Source organism: Balaenoptera physalus (genome assembly GCF_965194825.1).
Source record: "Balaenoptera physalus genome assembly, chromosome: 4".
Taxonomy (NCBI): Eukaryota; Metazoa; Chordata; class Mammalia; order Artiodactyla; family Balaenopteridae; genus Balaenoptera; species Balaenoptera physalus.
In genome coordinates this window covers 128,396,376-128,421,733 of record NC_138891.1, presented here as the reverse complement: position 1 = coordinate 128,421,733, position 25,358 = coordinate 128,396,376, and the positions used below count along the sequence as shown (strand labels likewise).

Below are 25,358 nucleotides of genomic sequence, written 5' to 3'. Positions count from 1 at the left end.
ACCAATTCTCTCCTCTTTAAACAATAGTTTTTCCAGGTTTGTTATCTGTCCAATGAAGGACTCTCAACCCTGCTAGTCAGTAGATCTTTGAAGTCAGTCATCAGAGGGACCAGATACCCAGAATGGAATCCTTTTGTAAACCTGGTGACCTAGAACATATCTTTGGGAGCACACACCAGCCAAAAATGGGAGCAGAGTAGAAAATATATGGCCTGAGCAGTGAAGAAGTAATCTCACCTGTATGGAAAGACAGTGAGAAAAAGAAGTGAGAACAGGAAAAGAAAATAGCAGATATTTGGGTAGAGTGAAATAAATGCTATGTAAAGAAACTGCAAGTGACAAAGGGAATTTGTATGGGTTTCCAAAGCACATGGGAAAGGTCAGTAAAACTCATAGCAACTGAGCAGTCATTAAACAAAGGACATTTGATCAAGACAGAAAAAGTGAGACATAAGATATTAGTCATGCTGGGTTTTCTCTCCTAATTGGATTCTGTCCCTTGGGATAACAATTGGTGGTATAATCCACAACCATAATGCTGTAGCATACTCATTATCAATTGTTTTTCTATAAAAAAGGACTAAATTGCCTTGCATTTTCTGCAAAAGCATTATATTTTCCCTTTTTTTAGTATGGCTTTCATATTTTCGTTTATTAACAGTTCTATTGTCTGCAGACCAAATGATTTGGGGGAGGTCAGGACAAGGAATTAAAATTAAAAATATGCCTTTGAAAATTATATTTATCCAAAAGTAATCAGTGTCTAATGCTCAACTTACTGTAATGCTGAAAGACTTCCCCAAACTTCCACCTACATGATTCCATGATTTCAGTAAGAAAAGTAGCAAACTGGGCAAGAACGGGCTTCCTGTTTTCCCTCAGATGATGTTTAAAGGATACCAGATCATTGTGATCATTGAAAATAATAAATAACTTGCTTGCAGTATTTTCTTATTGTCGTTTTCTATTATCAGTCAAAATATGAGTCAGAATTATCAAAAAGCATCAGAAAGAAAGTCCAGAAGGTTCTCATGCTTTTTTATAACTCTGCTCCCAAATGGAATGTCAGAGCAAAGTCAAATAGATAAGGGGGCAATGGACCCTGTAAACAGAAACCTCCTACAAAGGAAGTCCAGTATTTTTCCACTCAACTTTGAATCCTAGTAGAGGTAAGCAGACAAAAAAAAGATAAAGAGGAAAGTCTTAAACATTTGAAGAATAAACTCTGAACTCCAAAGAAAACAGATTTAAAAGCCTAACTTATTCAAGAGAATGATTAAAAAGAAAAAAAAAGAACAAGGGAATATGCTCATAAAAGACAATAAATTTTTTTAAAATGTAATTTATAAGGTAACACTGAAAATAATTTACAGCTTCTGAATTCCTCCCCCCAAAATCACATGATATTTGTAATCAAAAAATAAGAATTACAGCTGTTTGCTAAGGAAAATTATGCAATTGCACAGTCCAGTCTTAGGCAATTTTTTATCTTCTGTTTTACCATTTCCCATAAATCCACAGGTATTACAAGGCACATGTTTTTTTAATGTGACTGTGTTTTGAAATCACAGTTGATCTTCCCAGTTACATTAGCAGCAGAAGAAAAAATATGTCATAACTAAAAATCTAATATAAAGCATCAGTATTAAATCCAATATGGGACATATTATAAAATGAACTCAATGCTTCAGTAGATAAAGTTACTTATCCAGGCTGAGAGAGTGTTAGTAAATAGAAATTACTATTTTACATCAATTTATTTGTTTGTTAAATTATCATCATTATTATTATCATCATCATTCAATAAGGAACTTGGAAAACTGACTTCTTCATCAACTTTCCTTACCCATGAAAGACAGAAGAATGGTGGAGGTTTAAAGTCTTCTGAGATCAAAAGCAGTTGCCCATGTTTGTGACCTTCTCAGATGGAGATAGTTTCCTTTCTGAGATCCATTTCTAATGATTAATAATCAGATTTACTGATAGCCAGATACAAGCAAGATTTCAAAAATAGAATTATTCTACAAAAGCACCAAGGAGAAAACACATTTGTATATTCTAGCCACTCATTTCAGACCCAATTGAATACTGAAATCTCATAAGGTGAATTCTTAAGAATTCATAGGCCCAGATCCCAATCCTAGAGAATTTACTTGAGTAGGTGCTGAGTGAAGATTTCCCTGTGTGATTCAATTGAAATAAAATCACTTGGAACATTGTAAATGCAAATTCCCAGGCACCACGCCAGGCCTAACAAGTCAGAGTCTCTAGTAGTGGGATCCAGAAATTTGTATATTAACAAACCCTCCCTGTGATTCTTATACATGCTAACATTTGATGATCACTACCTTATGCTATCTCATAGAGCTACATGAACTCAGAAAGATGAAATAATGAAAACAAAGGAAATACCGATACAAAGCATCTTCTATTATTTTTATCTTTAGCTAAACATGCTTTTAAGCTCCCTCTTATGACAGATGGTTTACAAAAGTACCTGTGTTTTAGCAGCTGTGGGGGAATCTCTTGGGTAACAGGAAATTCCCAATTAGCTGAAAATTATTTTTCAGGAACTAATGTTTGTTAGATGGCAGTGATAATCAAGATAAAAAATTTGTCTTCTTACATTGTTATGTGGCTTCTGAAATGCTTCATTTAAAATGCATCCATGGGCCTTCCCTGGTGGCGCAGTGGTTGAGAATCTGCCTGCCAATGCAGGGGACACGGGTTCGGGCCCTGGTCTGGGACGATCCCACATGCCGCGGAGCAACTAGGTCCGTGAGCCACAACTACTGAGACTGCGCGTCTGGAGCTTGTGCTCTGCAACAAAAGAGGCCGCGACAGTGAGAGGCCCGCGCACTGCGATGAAGAGTGGCCCCCACCTGCCGCAACTAGAGAAAGCCCTCGCACAGAAATGAAGACCCAACACAGCCATAAATAAATAAATAATTTAAAAAAAAAAATTGCATCCATGGTCTTGTGTAGCCATCAGGCTATAACAATGCACCCCAGAAGTGTCAGTTGTTTGTCTCTTGACTTTGGCTGCTTTTGAATGACAGACAGAGACCATTTGGGCCTACAAAGTCAAATATATTTATTATCTGGCTTTCTAGAGAAAAAGTTTGCTGTCTCCACCAAATCTAAAATATCCAAGAACAAACTGTCTAATTACATTTTCATAGTTTTTCTTCTTAAGAGAAAAACAAAAGGACATTCCTAGCCTAGAGTAAATTGGTACAAGATTTGGATTCCAGGAGAATGAGATTAAATTCCCCATGTAAGATCCTGGCTGTTTATAACAAGCCTGGATGGATTCTATTCACCGTGCTCTGTTCTACTTTAATGACATGAGTAATTTAGGGACCAATGCTTGGTGGTTAGATACTGATCATTCCTAAGAGGACTGTTGTTATTTTGATAAAATGTAGACACTTCCCTCTGGAAAAACTACTCTGCCTATTCAAAACTCAGGTTCCAGCATCATCAAACTGTGTTTATCCTCTATTATAGAATACTCTGAAGTTATAAATGAGCATGGTGGATTTGATAGATACTTGATTCCACACTCTCCTGAGACCTTACAAATATGTCAACAAAAGTTGTGGGGTTTTTTTCCCAAAAAAGGTCATGCACCCACAAAAATAAAAGTAACGAGAAGGATAAAATAGCAATAAAATTCGAGAAGTTGGAAAACTCATGGACAAATGGTAACTGAATTAGCAGGCCACAGAAAGTGGACACCAAGGTGGTGATGTGAAATCCCTTAAGAGGCCCGGCTCCAGAAAGCCTCAGAAGCTGAAGACACCAGACAGGTGGAAAAGCTCAGGAGTGTAGCTACCAGCTGGAATTTTGTTTGAAATTTCCTACCATTTTGGGAACATAGTATTTATCATTTCTTTTTGAAATATATGATTTATATTGGTCTGAGCTTCACTAATTACATCAACAAATATTCACATGATTATGCAAGACATATCTACCCATATTTCTGAGGCTTATTTCTAGGTCTATCCCTTTATAACTTTTACAGATGATGAAGTAAATATTTCATCAGAAAAATAACACCCCTTGAAACTCTGGGACTACACAGAGTGATCATTCAAATATATTATACATTTTTAAAAACCCATAACTTTAAATTTTATTTTAAAATAGCCTGTGTATCTTTGGTTTGCATTTTTCTGATGACTAGCGATGTTGAGCATTTTTTATGTGCTTGTTGGCCATCTGTATATGTTCTTTGGAAAAATGTCTCCTCAAGTCTTCTGCCCATTTTTAATCTGGTTGTTTGTTTTTTTGATATTGAGTTGTCTGTAATATATTTTGGATATTAACTCCTTATTGGTTGTATCATTTGCAAATATTTTCTCCCATTCAGTAGGTTGTCTTTTGGTTTTGCTGATGGTTTCCATTGTTGTGCAAAAGCTTTTAAGTTTAAGTAGGTCCCATTTGTTTATTTTTGTTTTTGTTTCTGTTGCCATAGGAGACAGATCCAGAAAGATATGACTTCACACCAGTCAGAATGGCTATCATCAAAAAGTCTACAAATAACAAATATTAGCAAAGAGGTGAAGAAAAGGGAATCCTAGTACACTGTTGGTGGGAATGTAAATTGGTTCAGCTACTGTGGAAAACAGTGTGAAGGTTCCTCAAAAAACTAAAAATAGGACTACCATGTGATCCAGCAATTCCACTCCTGGGTATATATCAGAAGAAAAAGAAAACAGTAATTGGAAAAGGTACATGTACCCCAATGCTAGTAGCAGGATTATTTCCAATAACCAGGTCATGGAAGCAACCTAAGTTAGTGTCCATCAACAGATGAATGGGTAAAGAAGTTGTTGTGTGTGTGTGTGTGTGTGTGTGTGTGTGTGTGTGTGTATGAAATAGAATATTTCTCAGCCATAAAAAAGAAAGAAACAGACCCACAGATATAGGTAACAAACTAGTGGTTACCAGTGGGGAAAAGGTAGGAGGCAGGGGCAAGACACGGGTAGAGGATTAAGAGATACAAACTACTGTGTATAAAATAAATACACAACAAGGATATTGTACAGCACAGGGAAATACAGCCATTATTTTGTCATAACTTTAAATAGAGTATAATCTACAAAAATATTGAATCACTGTGTTGTACACCCAAATTTAATATAATATTATAAATTAACTATTCTTCAATAAAAAAAAAATATAAAATAAAATATCATGTGTATCAAATTGTCTGATATTGCAAAGGGAAAGTGATATTTAGCTGCGGAAGAGTACCAGGAAACTACTTCTTGCTTAGAGCTAGATGCTGAAAATACAGACCCTGTGTTTCACTGTGGCTCTTATTTTCCCATATGCATTGAATGAGCCTTAAGACATCCTTAATTCTCTGATCTGTTTTGTTTGGTGATACAACAAATATGTTTAGTTACTTTAGGAACATCTCAGTTTCCTTAACTTCATCATTCTACTTTCTTCTGTATTGGGTCTGCACCCCTTCTAAGGTTCAATGATTTCTGATCCTTTTAATGAATATTTGATCATTTCAGTTTTACACAAATGACATCAAATTTTACTTCATATTTGTCGAGTTGGTAGAGCAGTGGAGACGCTAGAAGAAGATGCCTCACTAAGGGTCTTCTCCTCTTTCGAGTTAATGAGCATACAAGTGTATAAATTAGAAAGGTACAGAAAAATTATCTTCCTGTTCATTTCAGTTTGTGTTTTCTATTCAGATCATGGGGGATATTATATGGTGACCTATTTCTCACCGATATAGTGATAAGTGACACATATACAAAACAAGATACCAGATACAGCTTCAAAGTTTCCACTGCTCATCAACTCCTCTCTTAACAACTAATTATTATGTCATTTAAACATATTTTTTAAGACATAACTTTATAATTTGTGTGTTGATTTGGAAAAAATCTCTCTGATTAAGTAAGTCAAAAGCCAGTTAAAATGTGATATGAACTAATCTGACTGAGAATAGATAAAATGTACTAGTGAAAAAAAGTGAACACTATTTAGGATCTGTCAAAATCAATATGGGGAAGAAAATTGCTTTTAATGGATAGCAATTCTAGGCTTCTGGGGGGGATACAGTATTTAAATAAAGTCTCAATCTTGGAACATATCTATGAAATGAGCAGTCTTTTAAGTAGCACAACACCAGATGCAGTAATAAATAAAACACCCAGCATTTCAATGGCTTAAATAATAGAAAAATATTACTTTTTCACATAATATACCAAGGCATTTGTTCCTGGGTTGTAGACATCTGCTTTGTCTTTTTATTAGGGGGCCAGTTGATTTTCATTCTGCATTTTTAATTGTTGACGTCTCAGGTTATCCTGTGTGTGACAATCAGGTGATGGAGTAAGAAAGAAAATGTGGACCGTTACACCAGAAATGACTCACACTTATTTCTGCTCACATTCTGTTGGTCATAAGTAGTCACATGACCCTACCATAATGCAAAGGAACCTAAGGAATAAAATCCTTGGGCAGGAAGTTGTTCTCTAACATCAGCTCTATGTAGAGGGTCAGAAACATATCATGAGCCAAATCCAGTCTACTGCCTATTTTTGTGGGACCCACAGGCTAACAATATGTTTTATACTTTTAAATGGTTGTTATATAAGTAACTACATTATGCTCTCTATTTTGCCTGTAGACCTGTAAAGTATCAAATATTTACCATTTGGATCTGGACAGAAATATCTGCTGAGTCTGGCATACACTATGTGAAAGAAAAAAAAATCCCTGACTTAGGTTTTTCAGCCCTTCTGGCCTCCAAATTCCTATGTGTAGACCTTTCCCACACAGAGAAGCTCTACACTCTCTCTAGGGGAACCACCTTAAGTGTTACCCAGATATGGCATCCAGCTCAAAGTCTAGGATTTCTACTTTCCAGTCCAGATAGGGCTCCTCCTGCTCTAGAAAATCAGAAAGTACAAGTTATCATCTCACATCCACTCATTTCTTCACAATCAGAATAAAATGATGAAGCAAGGTTAGCACACGATCATTATCACCCATGACAAGGAGAAACAGGAGACTCAACAGCAACATACAGAGAAATAATGGAAAACCTCCTGTAGGTATTAATGCCTTAGCACTGGAAGCATTTCCTTAAGTAGACCCCAAGGAATGCCCTTGTCCATTGTTCTCTGCAGCCCTTGGCTCTGACTTCTGGAAGGTTCTTCCTAAGCATTATTCTCTGTGGTCACATCTAAAGTAAGCATTAGGAAGTAATGCCTTCCTAGTGGGCTTCTCAGATTTCCCAGCTCCCTTCGTTCTCATACAATTTTTGGAGCCCAAGTCTTGGTTTAAAGGCTCCAGTACTCAAAGATTTCTTTTATTTGGGCTCATGGCTTCTTCATAATAGAGTTCCCTTCAAAAGACTGAAGGCCTCTGAATTAAGGTTGCCAGATAAAATACAGGATGCCCAGTGAAATTTGAGTTTCAGATAAACAACAAGTCATGTTTTAATATAAGCATGCTCCCTGTAATAGTTTCTATAATAAATATAGTATATGATATTTGGGACATACTTACACTAAAATAGTATTTATTATTTACCTGAAATTTTAATTTAACTGGGTGTTTTGCATTTTCATTTGTTAAATCTGGCAACCTTACCCTGAATTCTTTGTGTTCATGTTTCAATAATAAAACCCAAAGTTCTTTCTAGATACTGTCCTCAACCTGATTCGTGCATTGGTTTCTTAGGCCTAAGAGTTCTCCCTTTCAAGTTCGTGGGGGCTACGTTGCCACTATACCAATAGGATGGCAAGGAAGAGCCACAATTCATATGATCTTTGATGTAGTGCTGAGTCTTAATGGGTCCTTGAAACTAAAAGGTTTTTAGGTGTCTCTCTTCCCATTTGGGCAATGGAGGCCTTTCCGGTATGAGAGGCCCCAAATTCCTGCACAATTTTAATCTCTTCTAAGTATGCTCTCAATCAAACCAATTATTGCTTGAACTCATCTCTTTCTTTGTGATAATTTGCTAAATTCAGCAACTGACAACCAACATAAGCTATTAATAGCTGACTTTCCAACCTTTTTCCCCTACAAGCTTAGTAAACAACTAGTTGGCATTCCAATGTATTACAGGCAAAATTTTACGCAACATTTTTAATGTTTTGCCATTACAGTACATGGCTCTTTCTGCAGCATAAGTTTTCTCTTTGATTGCTGCCTGATTTGCTAAATCAGTACCATATATTTTAGGTTTTTATTACAGCAGCACCCACCGAATACAACAATTTGTATACAGCTTAAGAGTAATGCTAGCTGCTTTACAAATGAACTGCATAATCTCAGTGGTTTGACACAGGAGAGGCTATTTCTCAGTTAAGTAACAGTCCCCTGAAGATGCTTTATCATGAGGGCTAATTGAGTGAGGAAAGTGCTTCTGCTACATTCACTCACTTAGGGATTCAGATGGATAAAAGATCCATAATCTTCAGTAAGATGCTGCCTTGGGCTTTGACATCCAAAAGGCAGAAAGGAAAAAACAATGGAGAAGGCACATGTGCTTTCTCCATCTTTGATCAGGAAAACGCACCCTAGCATACTCTGACAAGGAGAAATAATTAAATGTCCCACTTAGATGCAAGGGGACTGAGGCATGTAGACCCTGATTAGGCAACTGTGGGTGATGACATGAAGTTTTGATAAATATCTGGTCATTTATGCGACAAATACCTCTTCCTATCTCATCCCAAGCAGTCATACAACAACAAAAACACTTACTGAAGTTCTGTTATTTGCAAAGTACTGCAATGGATGCTAAAAATACCAAATGAAAACAAAATTCATGGTCCATGTTGAACACTAGTTATATGCTGTGTTAGTTTGCTGGGGCTGCCATAAAAATACCACAGACTGTGTTGCTTAATCAACAGAAATTTATTTTCTTATAGTTCTGGAATCTAGACGTCCAAGATCAAGGTGTCCATAGGGTTAGTTTCTTCTGAGGTCCATGGGGGAAGGAGCTTTTCCAGGCCACTCTCTTTGGCTTGCAATTGTCCATCTTCTCCACGTGTCTTCAATGGTCTTCCCTCTATGTACATGTCCTAATCTCCTCTTCTTGTAAGAACATCCATCATATTGGCTTACAGTCTACTCTCCAGACCTCATTTTAACTCAGTTATCTTTTTAAAGACCCTATCTCCAAATACAGTCACTTTCTGAGGTACTGGGGGTTAGGAATTCAACATAATTTGGGGGGAACACATGTCTTAGAAAATATGTTTTAGTTTTTTCTTATTCCTTTTCCTACATGGAATGGTTTATAAGAATTATCCCTCCGAATTTAACATCTTGTGATGGTTAATTTCATGTGCTAACTTGACTGGGCTAAGGCATGCTCAGATAGCTGGTAAAATATAATTTCTGTGTGTATCTGTGAGGGTATCTCTGGAAGAGGTCTCTCTGCTTGAGCTGAGACATCCGTCTTCTCCTGTCCTTCAGATACAGATGCTCCAGGTCCTTGGACCTTCAGAATCTGACTGGGCCTGCAACTTATACCATTACCACCTCCTCCCCCTACCCTGGTTCTCAGGCCTTAGGACTCAGACTGAATTACACCACTGGGCCTCCTGGTTCTCCAGCTTGCAGATGGCAGATCATGGGACTTACCAGCTTCCATAACCATGTGAGTCAATTCCTACAATAAATCTCCTCTCTTATATATCTCTCTATAATCCTATTGGTTCTGTTTCTCCAGAGAGCTCTGACTAATACACTTCTGAAGTTATTTTTTTAATCAGAGAGAAAAAATTTCTTAGAGAGGAATAATCCCCCTAGATAAGAATAATTAAACAATATTTAACTTAGAAAAAAATAATCAACAATAATGTAAGTTATTTCCTCTATACCTTTAGGGATAAAAAACACTATTAAAACAGCGTAAACATGTCAAAGAACAAAGTTTGACTTGTCCACATAGGAAAAAGACAATAAATAATACACTAAAATTACTCAGTTTAAGAGGACTGGTTTTATCCCTTTTAGTTTGTACTATATGTAAAGAGTAGACGTCCTAAGACTTTATCAGGGATGATAAGTGCTTCTAATACGTAAAATATCTCTTCATGTTAAACATTTCAGATATTGAAGGGCCTGAGAGACTCCAGATTGTGTGAACTTTCTCTGTGGTCTGGAGTTCTAGGGTAGCTATTAAATACAGTCATTATAATAATAACATGAAAATCACTTTTTAAAATTCAAATGGGATTGCAACGTCCATACAACCAATGTGTAAACGATTGGAAAGCAGAGAAATCAGACTTAGAATCCACGACTACATTTAAATTTCCCTCAGATATAATGTAATTTAATTGCAATTAATCCTTAAGTCTTTCCAGAAGAGTGATAAAGAACTCTCATGCCAAGTGGGAAGAAACATCTGAGAAAGAAATGTTAAGAAAAACTCCACGGTCTAAAATTAAAATTTAAAAACAACCTTCCTGACTCTCTTACATAAATCCACCGTGATTGTCTCACAGTAGTTATGGCACGCATCTTTTCTTTCCCGGTCTTGTTAATAAATCAATCCACTTCCCATCACCTGTTTCCGTTTTTTTATGTCCCTGGCCATACATATCCACATTTCTGGCCTGACCCTTAGATGTAGGTGTCAGATCTGTGACCATAAAATAATTTCCCTGTGGCTGAAGCAATCCTGCCTATGTAGGGAGGAAACCCACAATTATGATTCATGTAAAATAATCTCAAATGTGCAAGGCTATTTGGCTCAATCTCTGTAATCCACGAGAACAAATGAACAAAAACATCAGAGCAGTAGTTGACAAAGCCCTCTTTACATGCTGCAATATTTATTCCAAAAGTCTTTAAGAAAACCCTACTTTCTGCAGAGCATTGCTTTAACCAATGAACATAAGGGAGTGAGATGTTTCCTCTGAGCTAAGAGGAAACTGACCCAGTAGTGAACTATAGCCAGAAGCTTGATTTGGCACTTAGAAAAGAAACTTTCTCACCAGTCAGCCAGAATCCATCTTTTCATTGCCGATTTAAAAAATAAGGATCAAAAGAGTTACACAGGTGCTGCTGGTGGGCTAATTATAGGTGCCAAGTCAAATGAGTCTTCTTTGGCATCAAGTCAGTTCAGTTTTATGATGTCTTGACTCAGTTTTAAAAATACATCCTTCCATTAGCAGGAATGTTATACCAAAGGCACAACTCAGTACTGTATGGCGTTTAGTTCACCCAATGTTTACCAGCTAACTTTGCACCTTCCCAATTAGGTAACAATAACATTGCCCAGAGATCCATACATAAATCTGCCCTTAATAAAACTGCCATCAGACTGAATGACGGTTACTCGACCTCAGCACTACTGACACTTATGGTCCAGATAATTCTTTATTGTGAGGTACTCCACTGCTCATTAAAAGATATTTAGCAGCTTCCCTGGGTGCTATCCAATAGATGTCAGTCTTGTTCCCCCAGTTATGACGATCAACAATGACTCCAGATATTGCCAAGTGTCCCTGGGCAGGGTGAGAGGAAAAATCACTCTGGTTAAAAACCGTTATTCTAATTATGAGGTTGGGATTAACATATACACACTACTACTGTTTATAAAACAAATAACCAACAAGGACCTACTGTATAGCACAGGGAACTCTACTCAATATTTTGTAATAACCTAATATATATATATATATATTCATTATATATAATATATATATTCATTATATATAATATATATTCATTATATATAATATATATATTCATTATATATTATATATATATTCATTACATATATATATATAACTGGATCACTGTGCTGTATACCTGAAACTCACACGATATTGTAAATCAACTATATTTCAATTTAAAAAAAAAAAAACCCAAAATTTTAAAAACCCATTTATCTAAAATAGGCATGCTACACAGGAATGCCTACATAATTTCTGGAGCCCAATGTAAAATAAACATGTGGGCCCCTTTTTCAAAAATATTAAGAATTCTAAGATGGCTGCAGCAAAGCGTTAAACTAAGCATCGGGTCTTTGTAAGCACAAGGTCTTATGTGACTGCACAGGTCATAAGTTCACAACATTGGCTCTGATGCTACATTATTCCCCCCCATTCCTCAACATCATAATGGCAATAACACACATTTGTAAACTTTATAACTTATAGCGGCCTAGTTCACATTTGTCGACTCCCCACATGCTTTCCCCATGTGCGTATTAGGTAGTTGCTTTCACCACCACCTTAATTCCAAGCCCCTTGTCCATATTCATCCTGTTTACCATCTTCCCAGGTACTAATCTCTTTACTTTTCCTCCCATTTCTTCATTTATGTGGTCATTGGAACAGGGCAAGAGCATTCAATTTAATGACTAGTTCTCCTTCAATCAGCACTCCACTGCCAACTTTCCACCCAATACCAAAGAGTCAGGCTTTCTTGGGAAGGTTCTTATCCCCACTCTGTATCCACCCACCTCCCACAAAAGGCTGTGTGCCTCCCTACATCCCTACCTCAGCCCTGCCCCCGAGGACTCCAAAATAACTGACCGCAATCAGCTTGATGAACACAGTTCCACAACTCGGACCATTTTGTTTTCACCAAAAGCAACCACACCACTTACTGAGTTCTTTCTAAGGTGGTAGACTTTAGTTCTTGGAGCAGTATTACATCAGCATTTTGCAGGTGAAGAAACCAAGTCTTTGCAAAGTTTAATAGAAAAACTAAAGCCTGCCTAAAGTCACACAGTAAAACTTAGGATTTGAAGCCATGTTTATTTAACTCCAAACCCTTGAACTTAACCACTATCTTACCTCCCCTTAACCTTTCTCCTCATTCTGGAGTATGTTTTATTATGAGTCCTTCTATAACACCCATTAGCTGTGAAGATGTGTTTCAAAACCAAACCAAAATTAGAAAAATTTTGGCTTGGTATTAGTAAGTGATTATTCAACAGGAAGAAAATATTGTATCAGGCAAGTCTGATATTGATGCTCTAATATTTTATCACTTCTCAAAATAGAAAACTAAGTAATGTCAAAACTGGCTTTTTTGAAGATATCAGCATTCTTCAACACAAAACTTTATTTGCTTCTATTCCACAATTGATCAACATTAATATTTGGTTTCCAAGTATATGTTATAATCGGCTCACCCAGAAATATAAAAATAATTTTAAAAGTGAAATGTATTTGTTTTCATTTTTTTGTTACTAGAGTAATCACAATTTCTGAAATAATTTCCTACTTATTTGATGTAAAATATTACTTTACTGTATATGTTCACTTTCAAATCTAGAACATTTCTTAATAACTTTTACTTGAAAAGTTTTTACACTGTCTAATGAAACATTTTTCCTTCTGAGATATATATGTATCAACTTTCTGCTAAAATTTATGATTCCCTTGTTTATATGGATTGGCATTTTAGAAGTCCATTCTGCTGAGATAAATTTCTAGACCCTGAGTCCCTGTGTCACCAGTTTTTTGCAGTAAATGCTGACCACTAAATTTAGCCATTGTGAAACAATCCCACGAGAAAAGAAGGAAAAATGTAGAATAATATAATAATGAACATCTTTGTATTTTTTTCAATGTATTGAATATACCACAGCCATCTGTAGGTCACAGGCCCTGCACGGGAAAAACACTCCAAGGTCCAAGAATGTGTGAGAAAGTAAAGCCATTCAACATCCAATGCCAGAAGAGTCGTTTGTTTCATCCATATAGCCATTCCAAAGTCTTGAGCAGTTGGGGAAAATCTAAGAGGAAAAGAAATTCTTTTGTCAATTGAAACTGCTAAAATGTGAGAAGCGTCTCTAAGCACTGGATGGAAAGATGTGCACTCATAAATCTCTCCACTGTGGCAAAATGCAAAGTTGTATATACAGAAATGAAACTTGGGAGACAGCTGATCAAGCACTGTAAGAAGGTTTTTGGATAACTTTTTATAAATAATGAAAATGCAGTCATATATATCATCATTCACAGGATCAAGAATCATGAAACAGAAAAAAAGCAAAAACATAAAAGTGATCAAAAGCCACTTACTGTCCTTTTAAATATGCAAATAGAGTTGAAATACAGAAGGAAAAATTCAGTATTATTTTCATGGTAGATGTTTTATGCCATTCACTATTTCTATGAATTTTATCAACTTCCATTTTTCAGAAATTGTTAATGTCTCCCTCTGAAACAACTTCCCATTTCCTCAGTTTATTAACTGCATTTTAGTTTGCAGTAGCTCTACTACTCTAAAAAGGTAAATTAAAAAAAAAAAAAAACTCTCTTCCCTTCCCTTCACACTTTCACAATCAAATTTCTACAAAGAGTACTTGGATTATCACTTTCTTAAAACTCCCATTTTCTCCTCAACCAATTGAAATCTGGTCTTTGTCTCCATCATTTCTTATGTATCAAATTATTTTTAGTTCTTAACTTTTTTGTATTCGAGTTTCTGATCCGTGGCCAATCGCAAAAGTCTTAGCAGTAGTTCCCTAGATTTCAAATCCCGGCTCTGATACTTGCTTTCTGTGTGATCTTAGACAAATTATTTAAATTCTTGGAGCCTCAACTTAGAGGTAATAATTACAAGCAAGTAGGATGGTTATGAAGATTCAATGAGGCAGCGTGAGTAAAGCCACCGTCACAGTCCATGGCACAAAATTGCAATAATTACTGATGGTTTTGTAAATATTATTAATGTAATTAATAGATTACTAATAATTTTTACTATTGAACCATCCTCACTCCTCAAGTTCTAGGACAGTAACCTTCCTGTTTTATTTCCCGCTTCATTGTCTCCTTTGTTGCCTCCTCCTTCTCCTCACGCTTAAAATATTAGGATTGCCAGGGCTCTGACCTTGTGTATTTTCTTTCCCCTCCGTCCATATGCTCCCTGGCCCCATTTATTTCCATATACTTCAACCACCTCCTAAATGCTGATGATTCTCACATTAATATCCCTGCCCTAATTTTTCTTCTGAGGTCTGGATCTACATAGTCAACAGACCAATGGAATCTCCGCCTCGGTGTCTATGAGTTCCTTATCAAATCCTGTTAACCATCTGCCCAATAAAAGATTATTCATTGTCCCCAGTCACTATTACAGAGAAAAGCATCATCATTCCTCTAGTCACCCCAAGTAGAAAGATGGTCTGGAAGAGTAGCAGTCATCCAGGATTCCTCTCTCACCTGCAAGCCCCCAAACCAGTAAATTATCCCAGCCACTCATCACCCCTTTGACATCTCATCCCTCCTCCCCGTTCTGAAGCCTGAGTTCAGCCTTTCATCAACTTTACCCAGACAATTGGGAGTTCCCTCACCTGTCTCCCTGTCTCTGGTCTAATTCCTGTCTGATTCTCCTTCTCTATTGCTGCCAGAGTTACTTTCCTAAAACCCAAATCAGATCAGAGAATTTAATGTAAAACCTTTTTATTTTGTATTTATTTTTTTGCTGTATAAATGTTTACTCCCTAAAGCACATCTAGTTTACAGACCAAGGTTAAAAACAAGCAAATAAACAAAACCAGTATGTACTGTTGAAGTATTGTCAGGATTCGCATTTGCAAGTAATAGAACCCAAATTTAAAATGACTTTAAAAAAAATAAAGGAAAAAGAAAAGGAAACTTCTTGGCTCATAAAACTAAAACTTCAAGGACTTCAGGCAAGGCTGGATCTAGAAGTTCAGTAATGTCATTGGGACTTTTTCTGCTTGGTGGGTCCCAGTATTTCCACACATCACTTCAGCATGGAGTCTGGCAGAAAAAAAGAGCTTTTTTCCCCCCAATAGTTTCTGTAAGAGTTCTGAAACTTATTCTTTTTTTTTTTTTCATGGAAAGACATATTATTTTAAATACAGCAGTGTGTACATGTCAATCCCAGACTCCCAATCTACCCCTTTCTCCCCTACCCTTCCCCCTGGTAACCCTAAATTCATTCTCTAAGTCTGTGAGTCTGTTTCTGTTTTGTAAATAAGTTCATTTCTATCATTAAAAACCTTTTTTAAGGTTTAGATGTCTTCTCATCTCACAAGATGGTACAGCAGCACACAAAGCCATTTCTGGCCAGGGCTTTATTAACATGTCCATCCTTATTTCCTCTAACCATCTCAGCTCAAAGATGATCTCATCTGTGACACTTGATTCATCTTCATAGGCTTAGAACTGCTCATATGTCCCATATCCCCCAGCTGAGATTGACGTGGCTAAGGGCCTTCAGAATCTTGGCTGTTTGACCTTAACAGCTATTTGACCTTAAGCAAGTTAGTTAATCTCTGCATCTTATTCCTCATTTGTAGAATTAATATAATAATACCACCTACCTCATAAAGTCATTCTGAGGTGTAATTCATGTAAAAGGATTAGCACAGTGTGTAGCATGTAAAATAACTCATTAAATATTAATTATGATGAATATCATAAAGGTTTGCATAGGCATCTTTCCACTAGAGGATTATTTGTGCATTCTCTGCAAGTTTCACACTGTCTGGCACATAATGCTGATTCATTATACGTTTGTTGAGTATATGAGAGAGAGAATTGATAAACAAATCAACCAAAATTTTGAGTCAACAAGAAGAAATCAAATATTTGGTTGGTGCCCAATAAATCTTTCATATACTTTGCTATTGACTGCTAAGACATTTAAAATTTTAGTGTTTATCTAGTTCTCCTGCCTCTCTGACTTAAACCAAGAAGATGAAAATGAGCAATGGAAAAAGGGTAACTATCATCCTTTTCTCATATAGAAATAAGGTGACAGGATGAGGGTTTAAAGAAGACTCACCAAATGTCAGGCTTCTTACTTCCAAAATCTGTATTAGTCAAGATTCTCCAAAGAAACAGAACCAATAGGAGATATATCTATGAACATACATATTTATATAAACATGAAGAGAGAGAGAATGATTTGATGATTTGTTTCAAGGAATTGACTCATGCAGTTATGGAGGCTGGCAAGTCCAAAATCTGCATGGTAAGCTGGCAGGCTTGAGACCCAGGGAAGAACCCATGCTGCAGTTCAAGTCTGAAGGCTGTCTACTGGCAGAGGCTCAGAAGGACCCTGTTAGGAGGGCTCTATGGCCCCCTCATCACAGATGAGGACATTCAAGCCGAGAGCCAGCGCAAAGCCAGTTAGCAACTGAGCTGCTATTCAGTCCCTCGTCTCCCTGATTATTAAACCAAGTAACTGTCCATGAAACCAGACAGCAACTCTCCAGTGACTATAAACTCTCCTGAAGAGCAAAATAGAAGCAAATAAACTTTCACAAATAACTTTCTAAAAGTAAAGAGACCGTGAGTTTTATTCTTTTTGTGTTTTCTTTATTCCTAAACAAGTAACAATAAAGTGCAAGCTATTTCGGGCATGTTAACCCCTTTGTGGAAAGAACTTCAGAAAACAAGGAGAAGCAGAGGGAATTTTTTTTCTCTGAAGGCAACTAGAAGACATGTAATAAATGTCTATGTGGTTTTGATTTACAATATGTAAAAAAATAAAATAGAATCCTGACCAAGAATCTCCTCATCTTTGTTGATATGTCCACGGAGGCATCTTTTAGCTTAAGATGCTGAAGAACCCTATTCTTGATCTCCAAAAATTGTCCAGGAGGAATACTATATTAAGTCTTTGGGGCCATCCAAATTTTAGTGTGTCAATTACAGATCATGACCCATTGGTGATAGACGGCAGGGACCAGGCAAGACCATTATCAGAAGCAGTTGAAGAGAACTACAAGATCAAAAAGGTCTCTGCCTGAGCATTTTGCCCAAGGCTGGCCTTGTTTGTATTTTCCAGTCTCTTACATATTATGAGATTTATTTGTACCAGCTTTTAATAATGGCTTTAAACCACATCGTGTAAAGCACAGCTTAATCATATTCCCTAGGTCAGTCTGCCTTTCAGCCAAGTCAAATATTTCTGTCTCTGCCCAGGCTTGTATATGATTTGGAAATGAGAGTTGGAGTAGAATGTTTTGACTTCTCTTACATAAGATAATTCATCTCTACCCAAGACATTCTTGTCTCTTTCTTTGTACTGTCTTATCCCTGATATATGAGGGTGCAAGGATTCATTCTTCTAGCCATTCGATGTTCTCTCCAACATCATTCATGTCTTTGTTGATTTGGAGGAGGGATTGTGTGAGGTTTAATCAATGAGGTGTAAACAAGAATTCAGACTACTAAAGCTAATAAGGAACCAGAGACAACTACCTTTATTAAATGATTAGTGTTTCTAGCAAGACCTTCTTTCTTACTATTAATGAGCTCTATAGTTAGGGTTGCTTCTCAGCCACTCAGCATCTGATTAAGACTAGAGATAGCAAAATGAAACAAGTATATAGGTCCAGAAGAGAATACTAAAAACACACAGCAAGCACTTAGCCATCCTCACCAACTTTTAGCCATAATTTGGAAATTTGTGCTGAGAATTGAAAACTGGAATGATACTAACCTAAGATTCTTTCTCATTTACAGAAAACTGAAAGAGCCAATAATACATCTGACAAAGAAAACCAGGATGGGATGGGCCACCCAGGAAACGAGTAGACAGGTTCTGTATCACCATTGAAATAATTAGTTAAATGTTAGCATTTCATCAGAGTGAGGTTATTTGTTTCATTTACCAGTATAAGATGCCTGTCACAGTGAACAAAATGCACGTGCCACCTTCCAATCATGGTGACACAGCAATAGACCCAGTAACCTGTCACCAAACTGCAGATGAAACAGCAAAATCAGCAAGCAAACAACGTCTAAGAAGTAAGTCTAGCTTCATGGTGGTACCTCACTTTTTCCCTCAATACTTGTACTTAAAGCTTTAGTTGTATCTCATTCAATCAACCATGTAAAATATTATTGTGTTCAGAGAATAATGATTTTAGGGTTTAATAGATTCATTCAGTTTTGCTCTTTAAAGTAATCATCCCAGGAAACAAGTTCATTAATATTTATTGACAAGCACAAATCAAAAGACATGAACTGTAGGAACTCTACAGGTCAGTAGACTAAACTCTGAAAACAAGATGACTAAGAAATTTCAAAACTAAGATTCTACTTTAGAATGTGGCAATGCAGCAGTCATAATATTTCTCTTTAAGGAGAACTTGGAAGCTGCAAGCAGAGAGGGCCAGATGCTGGGAAATGCCCTCTGGACTATATAACTTCACTCCTTTTTTAGGTATGTTAACTACTGAAGGGCAACAGCAATGCATCTCCTAATGTTTTACAATATTTTTAGTGTAAAAGCATAGAATATTTTTTATGCCTGTCATAGCAAGTATTTATTAATCAAGCACTTGGTACTACATAAAAGCTAGGTACTAGGGAATGCAAGGCAAAGTGAGGGTGAACATGTCCTGCTCTCCAGGAGACTGGGCAGAAAAGATGGCTTCTCCAGAAACAGATCGTGACTTTGAAAAGTGTGACGGTGTACCTGCTCCTTAGTTTCCCTTTCAGAATTTTGAACAAATATGGATGGATAGATAAATAGATAGATGATAGATGATAGATAGATTATAGATGATAGATAGATAGATAGGTAGATAAATAGATAGATAGATGATAGATAGATATGCATTCAAATGTATATTGTCATTTAAAACATTGTCACTTGAGGTTGTATATATTTTTATGATAGTGTCTGCTAACCACACATTTGGAACTTTTCTTTGAGAACTTCCTCGTAAGCAGATTTATTAGTCACAAAACATGCTTTCTATTCACAAATATAGTTTTTGACCAAAAAAAAAAAATAGCATTATCCAAATGAACTATCAATTTACTTTATCAAGCTTGGCTCCAATTGACTTTGTATATAAAGGAAAATCAAATCCATTCTTAAAGAACAAAATATCTGCTTGCTGAGAATATTCAAGAGTGATATGAAAGGCAAATCTGAAGTGGGAATTCATATACTTTTAAATTCTTTTAGCAAACGGCAGAAGTATCAATGAAGTAAATGTAGCACCTCTCAAAATTAGTACTCTGAAAAAAATCACCACTTATTATAGTTCAAGGATTAAAAGCACATGTAGAACTTTGGGCAAATTATTTTATATCTTGAGCCTTAATTTCTTCATCAATAAAGTGGAAATAATGGCATACACCTCTCATTTTTTCTCACGTGAGTACTGAGTGAGGAAATATATATTAGCGGTTTACGACAGTGTCTCACACTTACAAAGTATTCAGTAATGCTCCCTATTATTATTTGATAATAGGTGCCTTGCAGCAGGCTTACTCTCAGGTCTACCCTGTTACTTTATAGTCATACTTCACATAGACACTGTATCAAATTTGTACAAATTAGAAACTCTGTAAAAGCTCATATAGGTACATTCGGTTATTAAAGTGTATTTTAAAAATTGAGCAAGATGTCTTGGACCCCATCAGTGGAAGTTTGAGAGTTGAACCATTGCTCTCCCTAAAATCTGAGGCTGGGGCTTTGTGTCACCATGTTGGGACTGTTTGTTCTGTCAGGCACTGGCAGGGGCTGTGAACTGAGTTTTGTCTATAGATTTTGTCCCTATTTAACTGTGTCTGTATGCTCTAACTGCGCAGTGGTTCTCTGCATGCAAGTTCAAACACTTTGTTAATTAATTGTATTTATTCATGCACATTGTTTAAGTCATTTTTTAAAGCTCTAACCGTTCTACAAGACTGGTTATGAGAAAGAGTAGATGCTTAATACTTTCCAGAGGATATGGAAAATATCCTTTAATGGATAAATTTTATATTTACATCTGTGATGGTTAATTTTATGTGTCAACTTGACTAGGTCATGGGGTTGCTCAGATGTTTGGTTAAACATGATTTCTGGGTGCATCTGTAAGGCTGTTTCTGGAAGAGATTAGCATTTAAATTTGAAGGCTGAGTAAAGTCGAGTAGCTTTCCCTCCTAATGTGGGTGTAGCCTGAATAGAACAAAAAGATGCAGGAAGGGAGAATTCATTCTCTGCCTGACTGATGAGCCGTCTTCTCCTGCCCTCAAACTGGGACTTACACCATCAGCACGCCTCGTTCTCAGGCCCGCGGATTGGAACTGGAACACCACCAGCATTCTTTAGTCTCGAGCTTGGGGATGTCAGATCGTGGGACTTCTCAGCCTCCATAATTATGTAAACCAATTCCTTATAATAAATCATATATATATATATATATAGGAATATATACATATATATATTTCTAATGGTTCTGCTTCTCTAGGGAACCGTAATACTGCATCTATGTCTCTAAATAGTATGTTTAAATGTTAAGCTTTAGATGTTTTCAACTAATTGCCTTTCTGTGAAAAACAAAGATTTACTTTGTTCATATTCATTCACCCAATAAGCCCACCACACACACAAACTTCACTCTGCCCCCAAAAAACCATGAGAATTGCATTGTAATTTTGTTTAGATCAATATGGTATTATCTATCATAAGGTGAGTAATGTAGACAGTAATTATTTTTTCTTTCTGAAAAACATTTTTCTTTCCCTGAAGTTCATATTTGCCTTGATTTGTTGTTTTTGTTGTTTCATTTACTCCCTTCTTATCTTTGATTTATTTTCAGATGCTCTCCGAAACATATGAATCTCCTCTCAGTATGGTACAGTTAAACACATTAATCATCTTAAAACTGTAATCTTAAAAACATCTTTCTCAGCTCATTCTGATGTGCTGCAAATAGAAAGTGGTTGATGTAGGACTATGCAAAGCTATAGTCTTGGGACTTCTTTCCCACCTTCCTGGGAATTCTCACTGCTTCCCTCTTGTGCTGGACCCAGTGGCTTCCTGTTTCTAGGTTTTCTCCCTGACTTTAGCAGAACACAATGTCTTGAAAAAGTTTCATGGTTATGGAAGACAATTTTTTTGAGTTCTTGTATATCTTAAATTATCTTATCCCTAAACTCACACTGGATATTTGGTTTAGCTGGTATAAACGTTCTTTTGTACATCATTTTTGCAAAGAGTTTTGAAAGTATTTCTCCAATGTCTTCTGATTTCCAACCTTTTATTAAGAACTTTGATGACCTTCTAATACTTCATCTGTTGCATAAAACATTCTTTCTGGAAGCTTCTAGAGGATTTTCTTTGCCTAAATTGCTCTTAAATTTCACAGTTCTTTTTCTTGGTCTGGGTCTATTTTTATTTATGGTGTGGGACATTTGGTGAGCCCTTGTAATTAGGAAACCTCTGTTCTTTTGTGCTGAAGTTATTTTAAAAATATATTTCTTTGATAATTTTCTCCATTTTCTCATTCTGAAACCTCTATTACTGGGATGTTGGAAGTCCTAAACTGATCATATAATTTTCTTATCCTTTTTTAATCCCACTTTATGTCTTTCTTTTTGCTCTAGTTTCTAGATTTCCTCAATATTATCTTCTGACTCATCTGAGTTTTTCATTGCTACCAACATATTTTTAACTTCCAAGGGCTCCTTTATATTTTCTGAAATGCTTCATAGTATACATTTCTTGACCTCTCTTGGAATGCTAATCATATTTCTGAGATTTTCTTCTATTATATTGCTCATTAATTGCTGGTCTCTTTCATTCCCTTTTCCAAAATCACATTGCTCTTATCTGATATCCCTTTCTATTTGTCTTTGTCTGATCATTGTTTTTCAAAAAATTATTTGATTGACATTTTTTAAGGGCTTGTAGGGTACTCCAGGCCAATTTTTGATTCATTCAATTTATGCATTCATTTAGTTAGTTCATGTTTAACTAACATATACATTTGTCTCAAAAATCCTTCTCCAACTCTCATGGTTCAGAATTCAAATTCAGATTCATCCCCCAGCATGATTAGGTTAAAGCAAATTACTAGGAGCTCCTGTTCCTCCTTCTTGGGTTACTCAATCCCCAGTACATAGCTGAGTGTGTGATCTATTTTTCTTTCTCTCTTCTCCTTCACTTTGTACCCCTGATCACATTCATATAGCTAGTCTTTTTTCAGAGTGTTCTTTCAGAGGCAGGTTTCCACTTGAAAATGTTCCTTGAGTACCTGTTATTGTCTATGTCAGTGCTGTCTAGTAGAAACTTAACGTGAGCCACAAACATGAGCCACATATGTAATTTAAAATTTTTAGAAGCCACATTAAAGAAAATAAAAAGAACATGTGAAATTAATTTTAGCAATAAAATTTACCTAATCCAATATATTCCAAGTTTTATTTTAACATGTAATCAATATAAAAATAATTAATGAGATATTTCACTTTTTTTTTTTTTTTTGGATTAAGTCTTCAAAATCTAATGTGTATTTTACATGAATAGTACCTTTCGACTTGGACCAGCTACATTTCAGTTCTCAATAAACACGTGACTAGTGGCTATTATATTGGACAGCATAGTTCTAGGTGGGAAAAGGGACAGATTGGAAGGAAGGAGATCAGATAAGAATCTTGAACAGTCAGGCAGTCAGGCAAGAGATGGCATGAGACAGAATTACAGTGATGGTTGCAAGAGCAGAAGGTGAAGCAGATTGGAGACATTTGAACAAGGTCGACTCATAATTTAGTGACTGTTTGGATAAGGTCAGAGGAGGGAAGCAAGAGGGAGTGAGAGACATTATTTTGATGCTTCATGTCTGCCTTTGGGAGGGAGAAAGATGGTTTTATACACCAAGATATGAATTGCAAGAACAGAAAAAATGATTTGAGGTTACCAATGATGTGTTGCCTTTGGGTGATGATTTCCTGTTGGAAAACCCAGTAGAAATGCCCATTAACTAACTAAAAGTGGGTCTGGAGTTCAGCAGAAACACAGAAAGATAGACATGACAGTAGCCAGTATACACATACACAAATTTTCAGTGGCCTAAAATAAACTAGGATCTCAGACACAATGCGATGTTTTCAAAAAGATGAAAAATGGATTGAAATTAAAGGACACTAAGGGTCTTTTTTAATGCAAACACTAGATGCAGTGTGCAAAAAGATAGAAATGAAACACTTTCCCAATGACTTGCATGTATATTTTACTTGGCAAGACATTAAATTTTCCATGTTAACGATATAGTAGATAAGTTTGTTAAATAAACCTAAGAGACAGCCATAGTCCTATTATTAAATATTCTTCAAAAGATGATTTAAAAGCTATTTTTATAGTTCACCAACATGTGTTCAAAGCAAAAATTGTATAGCTGAGCAAGTGGAAGATTTGTTTGCACCAGTCACCTCATGTTAGCTTTGTGTCCCTCTGTGCTGTGTTTACACTTGACGATTCAACACCAAATAAGAGGGTTCTTTTCTTCAAACACCAAATACGTTGTGTCTTTTCCGACACCACTTCTCCAAGTCTCTGACACTAACTACCTATAGTTAACATCAGATTCCACAGATTTAAGGGTTCAATTCTACAAGGCTGCCCCACCTTCAACTGCCAACTGCAAGGCCCAGGGCTCCCATACACCAGGAGTTCCCATGATGCTGTCCTCAGGTTTGATAATTTGCTAGAACAACTCACAGAATACAGGAAAGCACTTTATTTACTATTACTGGTTTATTATAAAGGATACAACTCAGGGGCAGCCAAATGGAAAATATGCATCAGGTATGGTATGGGGGAAGGGGCTTGGTGCTTCCATGCCCTCTCCAGGCCCACCACCCTCCCAAGCACCTCGATATATTCACCAGCTCAGAAGCTTCCCAAACCCCATCGTTCAGGGGTTTTTACGGGGGTTTCATTTCCTGAGCACGACTGATTAAGTCATTGGCCATTGGCGATTGAACGCAATATCCAACTCCTCTCCCTGCCTTTAATTAATTACGTGGTTGGTTCCTCTAGCAACCAGCCCCCATCCAGAAGCTATTTTGGGGTCCACCAAGAGTTGCCTCAGTAGTATAAATTTAGGTATGTTTGAAAGGAGCTTATTATGAATAACAAAAGACACTCCTCTCACCCCATCAATCAGGAAATTCCAAGGGTTTTAGAAGCTCCGAGTCGGGAATCAAAGACGAAGAGCAGATATATATTTCTCCCCACAGTCCGCTCACCCAGTTTTCTCTGGAGCATCCTTCAACAACATTTTGTCAGCTTACAAAGTCAGCACATTGATAAGCTCCCCCCAGAGGAAACATTAATAGATTTGAAAGTGTTTAGAATAGTTTACAATCTTAGATTATGCGAGACGTTTCAGCATCACCTTCATTACTTTAATTATGCAATCAAACTTAAAGCAATAATAACAATAACAAACATCGATTGAACACATACCGTGTGCCAGCCAAGTAGTGCCATGAAATGCCTCACACAGCTCAGATTGCTTAATCCTCACAAACAAGCCAATAACATAGGGACTATTTTTGTGTCCATGTGCAGCTCTATCGCCATTGGCTTACAGATCCATCTCTCCCCTACATCCTGCT

At 36.5% G+C, this 25,358-nt stretch overlaps 1 long non-coding RNA gene across 2 annotated transcripts in view; it reads right to left on the bottom strand.

Moving 5' to 3' along the window:
* Positions 1-4,316: 4,316 nt before the first annotated feature.
* Positions 4,317-25,358, bottom strand: part of LOC309660140 — a 123,785-nt gene continuing 102,743 nt past the window's right edge. The window contains exons 4-5 of one of the 2 annotated variants that reach the window (XR_014263194.1): positions 24,893-25,006; positions 4,317-13,762 (exon numbers count right to left, since the gene is read on the bottom strand). This is a non-coding gene — a long non-coding RNA (uncharacterized lncRNA). Of the gene's footprint in view, positions 25,007-25,358 lie in introns of both variants that reach the window. The other variant, XR_014263193.1, reaches the window with a different exon arrangement.